This window comes from Onychostruthus taczanowskii, unplaced genomic scaffold (genome assembly GCF_017590055.1).
Source record: "Onychostruthus taczanowskii isolate IOZ18803 unplaced genomic scaffold, ASM1759005v1 scaffold26, whole genome shotgun sequence".
Taxonomy (NCBI): Eukaryota; Metazoa; Chordata; class Aves; order Passeriformes; family Passeridae; genus Onychostruthus; species Onychostruthus taczanowskii.
This window is the reverse complement of record NW_024499906.1, coordinates 9,392,391-9,410,116: the sequence shown is the minus strand read 5'-3', so window position 1 is coordinate 9,410,116 and position 17,726 is coordinate 9,392,391.

The window sequence follows — 17,726 nt, the reverse complement described above, 5'->3', positions numbered from 1 at the left end:
GGGGAAAAATACTACTTGGAAAAAAAGGCTTACTTTTTACTATTTATTTGATATTCTTAAAATATGATCTGGTAAAATGAGAAGAAACAGAATCCTGGTCTTAAAAATGAAATTAAAAAGCCCTCACACAACAAAACTTCCATCCTAAGGGGAAAAATGGAACACAGTTAAGAAAACAAAATGTAAATATAAAATGAGGCATGAACAGGCATGAACATAAATTAGAATCTAGTAATTGTGGGACTGTACCAATAGAAGCATAAACAGGTGAGTATAGAGAGCTAGTCAGTGTACTTATGAACAACAAGAAGGCTTTGAATTATTTCTAATTTTTTTCTCAGATGAAAGGAACCCCTGTAGTAGGGAGGGGATGTTTCTGCATTGAAAAGGGTGAATCTATCAGTATGAGAGAAACAGCAGTTGTGCTCAGAATGCACATGTTTATGTCGTCTAAATAGATGCATTCCTGGACAGGATTTCTTAGAGCTCTCCTTGGCCCTGACAAGAAAGAGTATTAACATTGATAGACTGTAATTCACCTAGCTAGTAAGAATTTCATTACTGTATGAATTTTTAAATCTGAAAAGTGGTGTTTAAGACAGATAAACTATTCTACAAGATAAACTAACTTATCTACATTTTCACGGTCAAACTATTTAAGGACATCCACATTATTCTCAAATAAACTAGAGGTCTACACTTAACACAAAAATAATTTAAACAAAACAAAGGTTCCAAATGAGCTAATATTTCTTTTATTTCTTTTCCCTAATTAGAATTTTCCATTTCATTCTAAGGCTTGTATAAAGCAGTGTAATTGTTCTTGATTTGTGCAGTCAATTGAAAAGATTTTTCTAGCTTTGAAGACTAATAACTAAGCATTTAAGAGGAAATAAAAGCAGTAATGTAATGCTACAAGTCCACATCACAAAAATGGAAGGAAAATTTTAGTTCTTCACATTCTTTCTGCAGGACTGCAGGACTACTTTTTAAATTCTATTACTCAAATAATAAGAGAAAGCCCTGGGATCCCACTGCTTTTACAGGGGAATGATTTAAAGGCAGCATGAATTGGACTCATTTAACTGATTTTTGGTATCTGTATCTGATACATTTAAGTTTCTAACACAATCAGTGAAGGTCTAACCATTGAAATGAGGTTCATTTCACCAAATGTAGCCTTCTGCTTTAACATGAGATGAATCGCATGCTCGGCTTCGAAAACTGGCTTAATGTCTGGCCATCAAGGGAACTTGCATAACTGGTTTGGATGTGGCTCTTTGAGTTGCAAAACTCCACATCTGAACAGGACAAATCAAACCCTTCATGTGTTAATGCATTCTCTTTTGCTACTTATAAGAACGTCCACAACTGAGAATAGCATTTGCTACATCATAAAACCACTTCATTCCTAAGTACTGATTACCTTTTTTCAGATTTCCAGGTAATTTAATAATATATTGATGAGAACAGGAAAAAAATGTCTGAGAGCAGATGGTTTCATTTTGGGATTAAAGCAAGGAAATCCACAAAAGTAGCCAGTAAAAATAATTTACAGCTTTATTGAGTAATGAAGATACAATCCCTCAAAGTGAACATTCCCACTTCTGAGTGGCTCATCACTTCCCACTCTCTTCAGTGAGGATTGCCTGTGCTGAAGTTTTCTCAGAAGACATTTAATTAAATGCTTTTAGTCTAGGTTAAAAAGCATCAAGCTGCCCACAGAGCAGTTATACCAAACTGCTACATCAAATTTAGTTCAATGATTTGGAAACTTTAGATAGGAACAATGTCCTTCTGCCCAGGAAAAAGGGCCCCACAAATTATGTCTTTGTTAAATATTTAGTAATAGATTAACAACACACAGTGCCACACTAAAACATTCCATTTGAGATCAGAGACCAGAAAGTTTATTTGAGGCTGCAGTCCTGCTTGACAAGATTTGTAACGTACACTTATCAAACAGGTTGCTATTTTCACAAATGTACAAAAAGGTTCCCCCTCACACATAGCTATGGATGCCATCCATCTTATGATGCATTTTAACCCTGCTCTTTTCAGAAATACATAACCTGATGCCCAAACATGCTTAACATAATGTACTAGAAATAAGACATGAAGAAATTAGAAAAGAAGGGGGTTTGTTTGCCATCACTTTCAGAAAGTGACTTGGGAGAGTTTGACCAGTATATTTTAAGTATTGAAACACACTTGTCAAAGAGCATAGCAGTAGCCTTTGGAATTGCTGGATTCATTCAAGGATAATTCTGAGATAAATGGAAGGAAAGAAGAAAAAGAGCTGAAGCTGAGATCACTTGAGCTGTAAATATTTTATTTATTTGCCCTTGTTTTCTTGAATGAATTCATGATTGACATGTACACAAAGATGTTCTCTGGGAGTAAGGGCAGCTGTTCCATAAGGATCACACAGGGCTGGCCATAACTCTGTTGCAATGATTAGGCGAAAAAGTAAGCCAACTGCCTTTGAGTACATGGGCAGGTGGCAGCACAAGCAGAGGTTTCTTCTCCTGCAAAAGTAACATTCATCTTGGCATTTACATATTTGTGAATGTTTGACTTTGCAGATTTATTCATCTATTAATCTAGCAGGAGGAGTAAAGGGAGGAGAGAGGGAATGTTAATGGAAAATCCTGTAGTTTTTAAAGAAAAAGAAACTGACCTCCTCAGAAAATCCATTATGTAGCATTACAGTGACTCACAAGGTTCATCATCAGAATTTTGCTCTTTGGATCCTTTTTAGTTAATAGTGGCACATTTGTCAACTTCTGCATAAATCAAGAAGAAGAGACACATTTTGCCAGCAGCATTTAAAGCTGACAGTAGAGGAGGCTCAGGAATCCTGAAGCACTTCCAGGCTCCATTTGCTAGAGACCCTTCTGACCACATCCAAATTTGTCTCCACTTCCTCCCATGTTCAAACAGGAGGAAATCTCTGCTCTTTCCACATTGCCATTTTATTTTATCACCTTCAGGCAATACTCGTTCACCTCAGTCCCTGCTGCTTTCTGCTTTTGTCACTTTAATGCTTCTTTTTCAGCTGAGAACAAAACAGAAACAATCCCTTCCTGTGCCTGGTGCCACAGGGGCCATTAGCTGCCAGAGGATGATTTTCAGAGCAAGCCTGGCTCAGCTGATGGCCTTCCAGACAAATCCCTCCACCTCTTACCATCGTGACTCATACTGGACAGTGCAAGTTCAATGCTTCTTCAGGCAAACTCAGAAAATTCTCTCTCAGCTTCCATCAGGGCCTTGAGGGCACCACAAGGTCTGACTCACTTTTTCCAGCCCCATGGGACCTGCATCCCTGAACCTGCTGCCCCACAGCAGCATTGTTGGTGTGTCTGTCCCTTGCCTTCTCTCATGGGTGTACCTTGTGCCTGTCTGCTGAATGGACCCATCATAAACGTGACTCATGTTAAATGAAATGAATAACAATTGCATTGCTCCAGGGTTAATACTTCTGAGTCTTATAATATAACTAAAATGCAAAGAAGGTACAAACACGTTACCAACATGAAAAGACGTAGAAGTTACAAAATATTAATATATTCATCTAAAACAAGCTTCTCAAGCACTGAAGACATATTTCCTGAGATTACTAACAGAAGTATTTTAGGGTTTATAAAAAGGCTAGCAATGTCTACCAGGATCACGATTAGATGGCTTTATGAAGGTCATCCCCTCTCCAAATGGAAAAACTCTGAAAGTCTATCTTGGTTCACTGCTGTTACTGTCACTGGATACTTATGTACATGCATGTGAAAACATCAATATATTTAGGGCTGGCTGCTGGGCGTGTGCATATGAGAAAGAACAGAGCTCCACTCTACTGTAAAGGCACTGCTAAGGTTATCAGGCCTTCCACTTGTTCTTGTACCTATAAATAGACCATAAATTTTAGTTACTGTACATTCCTGACAATTTAAGAATTTCTGAGAAGAAAAGTCAGGAATAGCTGTGGGCAGGAACAGCCAAACCCTTTTGCTGAATTGGTATAAAGCACTAAACCATGCTACTAATGCTCACTCTGTCAAATTACCTGTCAGAGTTAAGCTCTGTTATCTTTGCTTGGCCTGCACATAATAAAAGCAAGCACAAGCTTCCAGCTTAATGACAAACTATAATAGCTGTAGTCATCCTTGCATTTAAAAACACAAACAAAAAATCCCCCACAAAAAAGGCACAATATAATTTTTCATTGTGACTGCTACTTTTGAGACCTCTGCTAGCAAAACAGACATTTTAAACTTCACACAAGAAAGCCTGGTGGAAACAAGAAGTGTATGCAAACAGCCACTAATGATTCAAATTGTTATCTCATACTGCCTTGTCTTCCCTGTTTCCTTGTCTATTCTTAGCCACTTCTGGGTTTTTTGCCCCACCTCTCTCTCCTTTCCCACCCAATTTAGAGAACTTCCAATATTTCACAAACAAGAATCAGAGTACTATGAGATGTTAACATCTCTGGTGCCCAACCCTGACTTTCCTTCACCCACCTGTCCTGTTGTTTATTCCTTCCCTTCCTCCCATCATCTCTGCTCATGCAGACCTAAGGCCCTTGTTCCTTGAGAGCAGCAGCAAAAGGAAGGATGTGTTCATGCCCACTGTGTGGCCTCTCCTCACCTCACACTTGTTGCAGCTCTGAAGAGATTACTTTGTTCAGGCAATGCTCAGATCTGTTTTACAGTCCTCTTTTGGGAGCCTACATAAGCCCCATACACCCCCACTGATCATGCAACTGTGTGATTTATCAAGAGATCATGATCCATTCAAATCTGAATTATTTCAACACTCTCCAGCTGTTTCTAATGAAGTTTCAGACATATTAATTTATTCCTGGTAATACCAAATTGTGGATTCTACTGAAATTACCTGCAGTAGTTCTCTACTATAGCTCTGATTTTCATCAGAAAAGCAGTCTTGTCCTGGAAATGCAGAATGAATTCCATGTGATATCATTAGGACTGGTTTCCATGTGGGAAGGTCCCCTTTGTGTCCTGGCATGAGCTCTGCTGTCTGATCTCAAGGAACATGCTTGAGCTGGACCAAGGATGGGAATACCGGTGCTGCTCCCTCCTCTGCTTCTCTCAGTTGGGAAAGTCTGCAGCTTTTATTTCGTTGTGCTAGAGACACAGCAGAGTAGAGTGAAGGATGGACAGAAGGTTAAGACTGTGAGAGCAGCAAGTACTTGATGTGAGTTAGACACAGAGGAAAAGACATGAACCTGCAGGATGAGGTGGCAACTAAGCTGCACTTTTGCTTTAACAGCGAAGAGGGGAGTCCATAGAGTGTTTCTTGGGTGTTTCTTAACAAATGAGGCAGGAGGGATCAGGTCAGCAGGTGATGTCATTGTCTCCTGAATCTGACAGTAGTGAAGAAGTGGAGTTGATTCCCTGGTCCCAGCTTTGCTAATGACGGTTCACCACCTGAGAATTACAGCCTGTATGTGTTTAGGAGCGAGCTGCTAATAAATAATTTATACTGGATACAGGAAATGAGGAGCTGAGACATGCAGGGTGCTACTAAGCACGCCCAATAGCATTTTGTTAGATGCCTTTGTGGTCTTTTTCTTGCCTCTGTGCTTCATAAGTCATATAGTCATAAGACTATAGCTGCTCTTTCATAGGTCCTATAACATATTTACTAGCCCAGTTTGATGTCTCAGGTTCTGTGTGGCACCTGAGAGCACTAGATACCTATGCTTAGACATTTGAATACCTCTCAAGGTATCTAACAAAAAAATCTGGGGGAGAGAAGACAGAGTGAAGACATGAATACCTAGGTAGCTGAATTTCCCAGCATTGTTACTTTATTATTACTTTAATTTTTTTAAAGCAAACTAGGTTTTATATCAACATATACTGAGAGTTCATATATTACCAGCATGACATGCTACATATGTGCTATAAATATCTAACAGATAGATCACTCCCTGAGAGATTTCTGAGGGTGGGCTGATCACCCCTGTTTATCACTTTTCTCTGTCTGACTGCTTGTTAGGGCAGAATTAATTTCTTTAAATAAAAATAGATCAAAATTATGTAGTGGGGGATGTTTCTATGTGTGTGCTTTTGGGTGGAAGGGAGTTTAATCCATTCTCTCCTGAGCCTTTAGTCTACTGGTCATGCTGGCTCTGGCTTATGAGAATCTTCTAGGAATACCTATGGCCTTTTGGACACATAATGGGCACATTTCAGATGCTTTAAAGGAAATTCAGGCAGTACAACCCTGGAAGGACAACAGGACAAGCCTATGACCCCTCCAGCCAGAAAACAGGATGTCACTGTTTAGGCTTGTAATGCAAGAGTTTAGCATGAGTGCTAAGATATGCATCGAAGAGCCTTAGACAGCACTTCTGGAATACAGCTTGAACCACATATTTGCACTGAATCTTTGCAAGATTAGGAAACCTTTGTTTGCTTTTCTGTCTCTAGGATTGTGTTTTCAGTGGGACACACTAATACAGACAAATGTATTTAGAATTTGAAGGAAACAATAAGAAAACTCTGCTTGCCAATGAATATCCATGTGTGTAGTGGGCCCTGTATCTCTACTGCTTATAAAAGTTATGTTTCATATAAAACAGGCTTCATTTCTTGTGTGTTCTATTACATTTTCATTTTAGATCCTGTATTTTACCACTTGTTTGGAATTTTTTCCCTGTACAAGAGCCCTTTTTTAATACAAGAGGCCTGCCTAGAACCACCCAAGGAGTACACTTCTGAACAGAAACACAGATTCCTGTTAGTCCTCTTTGGAAAACCATGGAAGTAGGTATGAAATGTAGCAACTGGAAAAATGTACCAATACATAGAAACAGCAATTAAATAAAGACAGCAAAAAGTTCTCCTAGTGGTAACACAGAGGTATTCTCATTATTCCAATCAGACCCTCTTGCGTACTGATGCCAAAACATTTAAAACAGCGGGAAACAAAGATGCCTTCTAGCAGAGCGTTGTCATTTCTACAAAATATAATAATAAAATTGCATTCTCTTTAAACAAATCATAACAGAATTACTAACACAAAGTGTTAGAGAAAAACATTGATCCTTCATGGACACATACAAAGCCCGAACTTTACAGAAGAAGCCACTCCCAAAGCAGCGCATGTTCCATTAACACCCTTATTTTCAGATGGAGTGACTATTTGAAAAGGGAGTGATGGAAAAGAACATTATTTTTGTCTTGGTTTTGTTTCTTTTATGTAAATTAATGTTTTTTAAGACTGTATGGTAGAAATACATGTTTTGGCACAGGCAACCTGAATTGCTGCAGTTTCTCCTATGCCATGTCAGGTGGATCTGTTCCCATCAGAGAGTTTAACTGACACCTCAGCCTTTAGACTGTATCATTAAAGATCTCCTGGGATTTAGCTTGTCCTTCCTTGAGTGCACCATGTGTGCACGCTGGCTCCGAGGCAGAGAGGTTTTGATCTGCACTGTCTCTATTTATGATTGACTAGCAGAGATTGCATGGCCTCCCCAGGCAATCTGCTTTGTTGGATTAGACAAATAGGTATTCGGTCTAGGTTGAGTTAATCCCACCCTAAGGCAGGAAGGTGGACTACTTGATCACCTGACATCCTTTTTAGTCCTATTTTTTCCTACAGTTTTCTGATTCTTTCCTGATAAGTAGGCTGCTGGGCTCTTCACAAGGTTAGGCACTGGAAAAATATGAGGATGAAAGGCTGGATCCATGAATGTATACACAAGCTTAAACTTCATTTATTTCTGTGGAAACTGAGATTCTAAAGACTGCCCTAGATCAGAATCCAAGCCCAAAATTATCACTGCATCCTCAAAAAAAAATTATATATATATATATATATATATATAATATATACTATATATGTAAAATTTAAAAAAATATTTTAAAAAGAGATGTCACAACTTTCAAATGGATGCAGAAAACTCAACTATCTTAGATAAGGCTTGACCAGTCTTTTCTGAACAGCACTTGCAGCCTTTGGCCTCTGAATATTCCAGCTTCATTTTCAGGTGTACATGATAATCTACCCAGCAGAGTTATGTCTGGCAGTAAGCTACCCATATGATGATATTTCTACAGAATATATCAAAGGAATGACAATGCACTGACTTAACTGTTGTTTCAGAAATAGGGAAAGTTTCCTGATGGACCAATGTCAGATCGAACACCATTTTAACAATGAATTTAACCATACTTTGGAGTGCTGTCAGACCTTGAATCGGGTGCTCCCAAGGTCAGCTCACACCCAAAATCACCTGGCATGGGAAGAGATCTACGTCACGGTTTCTAAGCTTCAGTGCTCTGTAAATAAGATCCTTACCAAAGAAGTTATAACATAAAAAAAAAAAAAAAAAAGGATTTTTTTTACTACAAAGATCTAATCCTTTAGAAAGATTTATGTAAATGTTTTACATAATATTTAAACTAATGAAGTTCTCTAGGTCAGAAACTGTATTTCAAGTGTTCAGAAAAAGTACAGTGCAATTTTACTGCATATTTACATTAAAAAAGCAACACTTTAAGTGCCTGTGGCTGTCTACCTTTGAGCATTTTATCCTATGAAATATTCCTGCAAAATATAACAAGTTATAACTTGATTCAAAGTACATATACACATAATATTCATATGTATACATGTCTTGGAAAAGTATTTATTACAAGATATGTGTTGGTACAGTAGACTATCCCATTGCATATCAAATATAGTTTATAGGAGATTGTGCTGCTGTGCTGAATAATGGACAAAAATACAGATATGGTGTAGCATCTAATCATGAGTGCTGCAAAAAAAAAAAAAAAAAAAAAAAAAAAAGGAAAAACAACATGAAATGCACTGTCTTTCAGTGTGTTTCATCAAAGATTAAGTGCTATTATTGCTACTTTGTAGCATGTAGGAGAAAATATTAAAAGCCACAGACGTGTAAACATTAGACCTCTGATATAAGCGATGATTCCAGGTTCCCTGTTGTATGTTGCTCAGCACTGATAAGGGGCAATTCAGTCTCATGTCTCCAATGTTCCCATTTTCAGGATAGAAAGGATGCTCTTTTACAAGTGTCTGTCTATTTTCATCCCTGCACTGCACCTGACCTACTCACCCAGGCTTTTCTTGTAGTAAATGGAGAGAGGGATGCTTTCAGAGCATTATTCATCTTATGCTAAAGTAGATACCCAAGGTAGATTGGATGAATTGCAAATTAAAGCAGCTTTTCTTTCCACTGATAAAAAAGAGCTTAGAGTGATGAGCACAGAAGAACCTTCACTGTAGGCATCTGAAGTCAGGTATAATGGGACATTTCCATTCATCCAAATTCCCAGCTATCCTGGGGGAGTGCACTCACTTGAAGGGGATTGATGGTTTTTGTGAAGTACACAGCAAGAAAAGCTCCAAAGAATATTTCTTCTTTCTTTCCTGCATCTTGTCTAATTTTCAGGGCTGAGGTAAGGGAGTGGAGTCATTAGATGGGAGAGTAACCACCCCTTCCTTTCTTTTCCCTGCTAGTCTAGCTTCACTGGGAAGCACAGATCTCAAAACTGTTCTGCAGCTGGAAGTTTAGGCAATTGGGAGGAACATTTTAAGTCCTCTTTGACAGTCAAAAATCTAAAATCAACCTCCGGTATTTCTGGAGTGTTTATTTGTACATACCAGCTGATTTACCTCTTCCTTACAACAAACAGACCATAAAGACTCAAGATCTTTATGGCAAACCACTCACTGTCTTATTCAGACATTTTACATAAACCCAGTAACAACAATGAAATCACAGTGGATGGTCTATGATCACTGACATTTTATTTTGGAGAGAGATCTGCAGGGATTCAGTTGTTTGTGTATATATTTTGGGATATTTTTCAGCAGATATATATTTTTTTCTATTTTCTTTCAGACCATTTGTTTCAGTTATTGCTTCTGTGGCTTTACAATATTCTGGACTGCCTGGTTTAAGATCTGAGAAAGAAACATTTACTTCTCAGCTGAAAACTTCATCACTAAGAAGTCCTGGTGTATTTACAGATAAACAGATATATAAGAAAATTCTCAGTTACAGACTTGAGAAATTTAAGTGATAGTGATGGAAGAAATTTAACTTCAACAAGTCCAAAAGATTTTATTCAAAAAAACAATGTAAATTTTCTGGGGCATTTAAATGATTGTGAACAAGGATTGACTGCTCAGGGCAACATTGTGTAGTATTCACTACTGACCTGTCACCAGTGTACAGTAAGGGGCAGAAAAGCAAATCTAAACCTTTCATATTATGAAAGATATAACATTACAGTGATTAAGTTTTTTACATAAATACATGGCCTGGAATACTGCACAGAGAAATGGCAATTTGCTTTGTGAGAATTTTGATTAATTCAAATGCTTTCATAGATGAAAAGCCCTGGGGAGGGAGAATTCTCCTATGGATATATATTATGTGTTAAGTGCTGATTTGGACCTTCAGTGTGGGGTTTAATCCATAATAGGCACAGACCAGATGGGGGGAAAAAAAGTAGTTTCTTAAAGCCTAAGTGCACAATACTGAAGACCAAGGGCTTAAATAGTAACAGGGAAAACTGCCATGTCTGGCAATGGTGCAAAGATACAAAGGTGCTTGTTTGGGTGCAGGGCAATCACAGGGCTGTAGGTCAAGCACACGTCTCCCATAAAGTCCTGACACCCTTTGTAGAGATTCAGTGAGCGTAAAAGGCCTGATGACTAAGCAGTTCAAAAATATTCTGTGAACAGTGGATCTAGCATGTGTACCAACCACATACACCTCACCTTCCGGCTGAGAGTTTTTCAAATAAAGCTGGCAATTTTACTTCCCTGAATATGGTTGGAAATAGCCTAAACACTGCAAATACTAAGGTTATCTTACTGCAAATACTTATTTAGCTTTCTAAGGCAATTGGCAGTGCTGTTGCACAGCCCCTGCTGGAGTTCTTGGTTTACCTGCTTAGCTGCAGGTTTACATGTTGCAGCAAGAGAAAAGTTTATGGTGGGTCAGATACTGGTGGTCTCTGACCCTCATTATTTGGTGAGTACATGCTTGCTAATTGGGCCTTTTTTTTTTTTTAAGGAAAAAAAAAAAGTTTCACAGCTAACTGGTTTTAAAACTAGCAAAGGAAGCTGTTGTCTGTTCAGTCATTAAGCATGTCCAGAAACTCTTACTGCAAAATCCTACTTGCTCTCTCTATTTTGTACCATTTGGCTAAATAATGTTCCCATTGGAATTGTCACAGATTAATTTGGTTTACCAAGTTGTGTCATACAGAGACATCAGAATGGTGGGTAGTATTTTGAAACTGAAAGTTAACAATTTTTGATTTCTTGTAAACAAACCAGTGAGAAATCTCAAAAGGTCACAGCACCTTTGAACACGCTAAAACACCTGGGCTCTGGATTTCGTTCCATATCAGAGCATTAAAGAGAGCTGCATCAGAAGCTAGCCTGAGGATACTTCAGATTTGGCTTCTCCAGGAATATGAGTACAGATGAAGTGGCAGAACTTCTAGAAGTGCATCCAAAAATATATTTTTTAAAATAATTTAAAAATGGGCGTCCTGGAGGCAACAGGCTTAAAGCTTCTGAATCTCTCAGTGTGGAGTGGCCTTTTTCACATTTAATTTTGCAAGTTTAGGATTTAAGCACCTAGTCTAAACCAGAAGCATAAAGTTTCCATAGAAGGGATGGAAAGAAATGAGCACTTTTTAAGCACCTTTCACAGGATGAGATACCTCTATCCCCCACCTCACTTCATTTATTAAAGGAGGAGTTGTGTCTGACAGCTGTCAAAATTTCTTAATTTCTATTATAAACACAGCAATAAGTGATTCAAATCTCTTCCTATCAGGGGGTTGATAGATCCTGGTTCAACATACTATCAATAGAGGAAGTGAGGTGCAAGGTCTAAAGTCAGACATCCAAAATGGCCTGAATGCAATCTTTCTATGTCCAAAGAGGTGGCGAATGACACATCTCATATATACTTATTCAAGGTACATTTGCAAGACTGTCTCCTTACTAAAATACTAAAACTGATTTTACTACAAAATTTCAGTTTAGAAAGGGCATGTACCAAAGGATCATTCAGCTTAGGGAGCCATATTCTGCCTCTCACACGCAACACACATGTAATTGAGATGGGAGATCTGAAACTGCTGTGCCCAAGTTTTTGGGTTGTTAGGGTTCTGCTTAAGGGCAGCCAGCTGCATGTTCCCAGCTCTGGGGTGAGCATTTTATCTGAGAGACCTGTACCTCAGTGGTGCTGCAAATATCCTTCTCCAAACACAAATCCTGGCTATTCTTTGGCTTCCAGTTAATGTCTATGTTGCTTGAAGTTAGGCAATAGGTACTTATCCACGCCTTCAAAAATCTTCCCTCTAAAATGCAACGTAACCTGCAATTGGGATTCTTAGTGGCTAACCAATATTTTTTCTGTGATGAACACCTGCTATCCTAGCAAGGCAAAAATCACTTTAATCTCCTGGTTCAATGGCTGTTGCTCCAGAATAGCTCCTATTTCATAGCAAATGTTGACACAAATTGATGGTTCATTTGAAAGTCCTGGAGAACTGGTTTGAAACAATTCTACAGAAAAGTCTGAAATCAGCTTGCAACATCACAAAATGCCAATTTTTAATAGGTATCCAGGTGAACAGACACCTACATCCATATGACTTGCACTTTAATAAAATCCTCACCTATCGTATTTTAAACTGAGTGGGATTCTTACCTTGACAAAACTCACTGAAGACAATATGAGGCTTATTTGAATGGAAGCCACAGTATCAGATCCAAAAGTTTAAGATGTATTTATTCCAGTTGCGTGTAAAATGGGAGTAAAGTTAACATTGGCTAATTTAGGGAAATCTCAATGGAGAAAGGAAATGCAGTAAGTGGTTGATATCACCACCTGGACATGAAGAGGGAGGGGGGATGCTGGTTCTTGTCCTCTTCACCATCTTAAGGCTTAGTTCTCATTTACTTTCCAGCCTGTGGCTGTCTAACATAAAGAGCAGTAGTTTATAGTCACAGGAAAATGTATATATGGCAGTGATACTGTTTGAATTATAATACAGTGAAACTGCCTGTGTGGGGTGCTTTTGTTATGACAACCAAAGCTACAAAGATTAGGTAAAATTTATTTTATAACGCGGGATAGAAAAAATTACGGTGAAGGGAATCTTAAGTGATTAAACTGCAATTTCTTCTGCCTTTGATATGCAATTTTAATAGTTATCCAAGGTCAACTCAGAGGTGGCAGGATCATTCTTCAAAAGAGTTTTGTTACATTTCATAACAAATACCATAGCATCCTGAATTATTAAAAGCATTGAATTTGGGGATACCTGACAGCTTGTTTGACTGAATTTCTGGACCTAGTTTAACAGTCTTAGTCATGGAATATGACTGCATACTATATCAAATGTGGAGTATGTCATGTTTATAGTATAGGTGTATATAAAAAATATTTAGTTGATAGAAAAGAGTTCTATTAATAGGCAAAAATCAACATCTTGGCTCACATAAATTGAAATAATTCTAAATATTTTTACTAAATACAATCCTCTGTCAGCTGCAGAATCACTGCACTACTTTCATCAATTAACTCACCCACAGACAAATACACCTCCTTCCATAAAAACAGCAGACAACCAAAATAGATGTGAAAGATAGCAACACTCATCTAGGTATTGCTGCAATTGTTTTGATAACATATCATGCTTATGCTATAAAAGCCTCACAACCACTGAGACCACTACTCTAAAGAAAACCTTAACATGATGTGAGCACTTGGTACAATACAGTCTCCCCTCACCATTGATCTTTCAGCTAAACATGAAACATACACAAAATTATTAACCATAGGAACCCATGATGGAGGAAGATAATTTTCTGAACTAAATTTCAGCATGCACAGCTTCATTCTACAGGAAGTGCCAGACTTCTCTTTCAAACTACTTCACGAATTTACTATAAAAAATTAATTTTGGGAAAAAATTCCTAATGCTCTGTTTCTAGGGCAGGCCAGAAGACAAAACAGGCTTATGCGGTCAAAGGCTTTTCTATTTTTTTGCATAGCAACTTCTGTTAAATCCATTAAAGAGTATTACTTTTACCTACAAGTCTTTCCTTGCTTATTATAAGGGGGTAAATCTAAATTCATAAACTTAACACTGAACTGAATATTGCCATCAACAAAGATATTAAACTGTAGTCAGTTTGTAATCCAAAAAGTTTCACCTCAACTTCATTTAACATCTGTGCTAGAATGAAATGTTTTGCCAATAATTCCTTGTTGATAACACAATTTCAGTTATAATTATAATTTATATAAATATAACTAACACTATACATAACCACAAAAAAAGTACCTATTCTGGACTGTACATTGAGATTGTAATTGTCACTGGTGACAGTACTCGGTCACTTCCTGTCAACATTTCCAACCCCTCACCAATTTTAACCAAGAGCAATCTAGAGAGACTCTAGGTCTTACGGTCTTTAAATATTTTTTGGAGCAGCTATGTTGCTTATAGTGTCTTTTTTCTTGCCTTCATTACACATCAAAGAACATCCATATATGTGTCAGTGTACGTTTAAAAAGAATGTCATACATTCCACAATCACAGTAAAAAAACTTCAGAGTGCAAACAGAAGACAAACTATAGGTAAAAAAGCTTGATGGAACAACTTATTTAGTCTAGTAAATTACTAAGTCTTTTCCCTTTGTTAATAGATCAAGAAGTGGTATTTTGGCTTTGAAACAAAAAGAGCAAGAGTGATCAAAAGGCATAGGTAAAAAGCATAAAGCAAAACACATTGCTTCTGATGAGATCTAAAGTGGGAAGGAGCTGGAAGAAGGTTGACTTGAAAAGTAGGTTTCCAAAGAGCCAAGGCTGAAGTAAAAAGAGAAATGTGGAGGGTGCCCAGGACAGGTGGGCAGAGCACCAGTGCCAGACAGGTGAAAGCAATTACTGGGACAGCAGCAGAAGAAACATCATAAGCTAATATGACAAAAATCTAAGAAGAACTTTAGAAAGCTGGATGTGAATTTGGATTGGGTTTTGGAGTCAGTGTTGTTTAGGCCATGTGGTCACATTTACTGTAAGTACATGAAATGTACAAACCAGCACAATAGTCATCCCAGCATCAAACCAAAACAATTTTGAGAACAGACTGTGTAAGTTCCACTAGTGAAGGAATGCAACTTATTCTGACAGAAACCAGTTTCATTTGTTCATACCACAAGGCAATGGGAAATTAACTGTGGATGCCACATTAAGTGGTGCTGGACTTTTCACAAATATCTCTACTGCACGGCAACAGATATTTGGATTGAAACAGAAGATATGAAAAAAGTGGAGAACAGGTTCAAGACAATGCCTCATTTACAGAATGTGAAGGTAAAGAAGACATTTCAGGGAGGACTTTTTAGGCAGTTCTCTGCCTCTAGAGATACCTGGCAGGAAAAGGATGACTGAAAGTTACAGCTTAGCAACACTCTTGCATAAACCCAGGCAAAACTCCATGTATGAAAATTTATAAATAGCCACTTGTGTAGTAATTCATTAATGAAATAAGAGAACAAAAAGAATATACAAGCAACAACAGAAAGGTTGTTGGTAAAGTACAGCAACACACAGGCAACTGAAACTCTCACATCTGGCTGTCATAAAATTTTCAAATTCTTACTATGTTTCAGCAGACTAATTTGATCTTTGAACACCAAATTACTTGTCATACTGTGAATTATGGACATTTGCTCTGAGGCACAGTAGATACTGCACACCTTGCTTCTACATGGCCTTCAGAGTTGAATTGTAATAGCAAAATTACTTACACAACCAATTAAGTATCCAAATACTCCCATGAATCCCCCTTGCTGTTTCCATTCTCTTCCCCTGCCCTCCTAATTTCCTTAGCAAGATAGTAAATACACTTTCGCAAATATTTTTGCACTTGAAAGTTATGAAATACTCACATTGTTGGAAAGTATTCAAAACACTGACATTTGTATGCCACATTTTTTCCTCCTTTACCAGTATTTAGGAACCAAAATTATTTTTTACTAACTTATTTGAAGAGTGTATCTGGAATTGTTTACATTGTTTAGTACAGAACAGCTACAAAAAGTAATTATCGTAACAAAAATCAGGTATCGCTACTATTTAGAAATTAAGATTATGCCTTATCAACAGAGGGCAGTCTTTGATAACTATACATTTGAATAAAGACTTGGAGAGCAGTAAACTTCTGTTTGTTTTACAAAGGATTGTGAGTTGTTTAGGTTTCAAGTAAGGAATATACATTTGTGATGCATCATCAAAAGCAGAAGCCAGATGCCCTTAGGAAGGGTTGCATTTAAAGCAACAATATATTTGCACACTTTTTTAAATACACAAATGTCTTAAAATATTTATTTATTAATGCTGTGTTAAATGAGGAGGTCTTCTGTCTCCTAATTTTTTCTGTTTCTATTTAGATTTGGAAATAAAGCTTAATAATATAGCAAAACTGCAAGTTTTCATGCAAAGATATGTATATTTTTTCCCTCTGGTCAAATAACAGTTAATTTACTCACTAAAATTTTATTTTAAAAGATCAATGGACTTGTTCTTGGGCCCAGTTCTGATTTGCCACACTAACTTCAGGGACAATTGGTAGGAAAACAGTGAATTTACATCTGTGTTATTAGATCAAAACTTAGCCAAGATGAATTTTCTTCAGGTACAATTTCAACACAAGTGTTAGCACAAGCCAAGGAAAATACTTTCAAAATTCTCATCAATTCTATAATCTGGAATTTTTGTTTATGTTGTCCTGTGAAAAGGAGAACAAATAAAGCAAGTCTTGCACTTTGTACTTGGACTGTGGCACAAGAGCTCACTGACTTGTTTGACAAGACAGCAACTCTTAAAAATAAAGAGGACTTCTGCTGTTTGTACATGGAGATTTACTACTTGGTGATGGAGATAACAGAGGTCAAAGAACCAGAGCCTATATCCAGGGAAAATAAGAAATTTCAGTGTAAGATATGGGGCAACTCCATCCTTTTTTTTTTTTTTTCAGAAGCAGCAAAATATCTCAAAAACAATTAATGTTTTGAATATTGAATGTCTTGGTCATTGATGCCTGGGACTCAGTTGAAATATCTTCATTTTGAATCTTACAAATAAGACATTCATTGCTGAAATCCAGGGTGAATGTCTCAGAGGGGTAGACAAATGGCATTAGTATGGCTTAACTTGGTAGATATCTAACTACCAGAACTACTACCCCCTGCAGCAGCATCCAAGTCCACAAGTCTATTGCATAGGTTTATTTAATAAAATAGCTTCCAGCAGTATTCCACAGGTATGCCAGTAATAGAATATAAAAATATATCACAAATTACAATAATCCAGTATTGTATAACTTAATGTGGATGTCTATGGATGTCCCCCTCACCCCAAACCAAGCTGAATTATTTATTAGAAAGAATACTTAAATGTGAATGTAGCTGTGCCCACACTGAAAAATTCAAATTCCAGACTCGAGTTTTGCCATACAGAAAGCAAGATGACGTTGCTCCACCACTGAAGGATACTTTAAGAGACCATTTTAAAAGAAGGAATAAAAAAAATTACACAAATGTCGAAACAGCCTTGTGCTGTCTTTGAATCTGTCTCTTTGTCGTGCTTTTCGCTTTATTAGAAAACAGCGTGCGGATCCCATTTCAT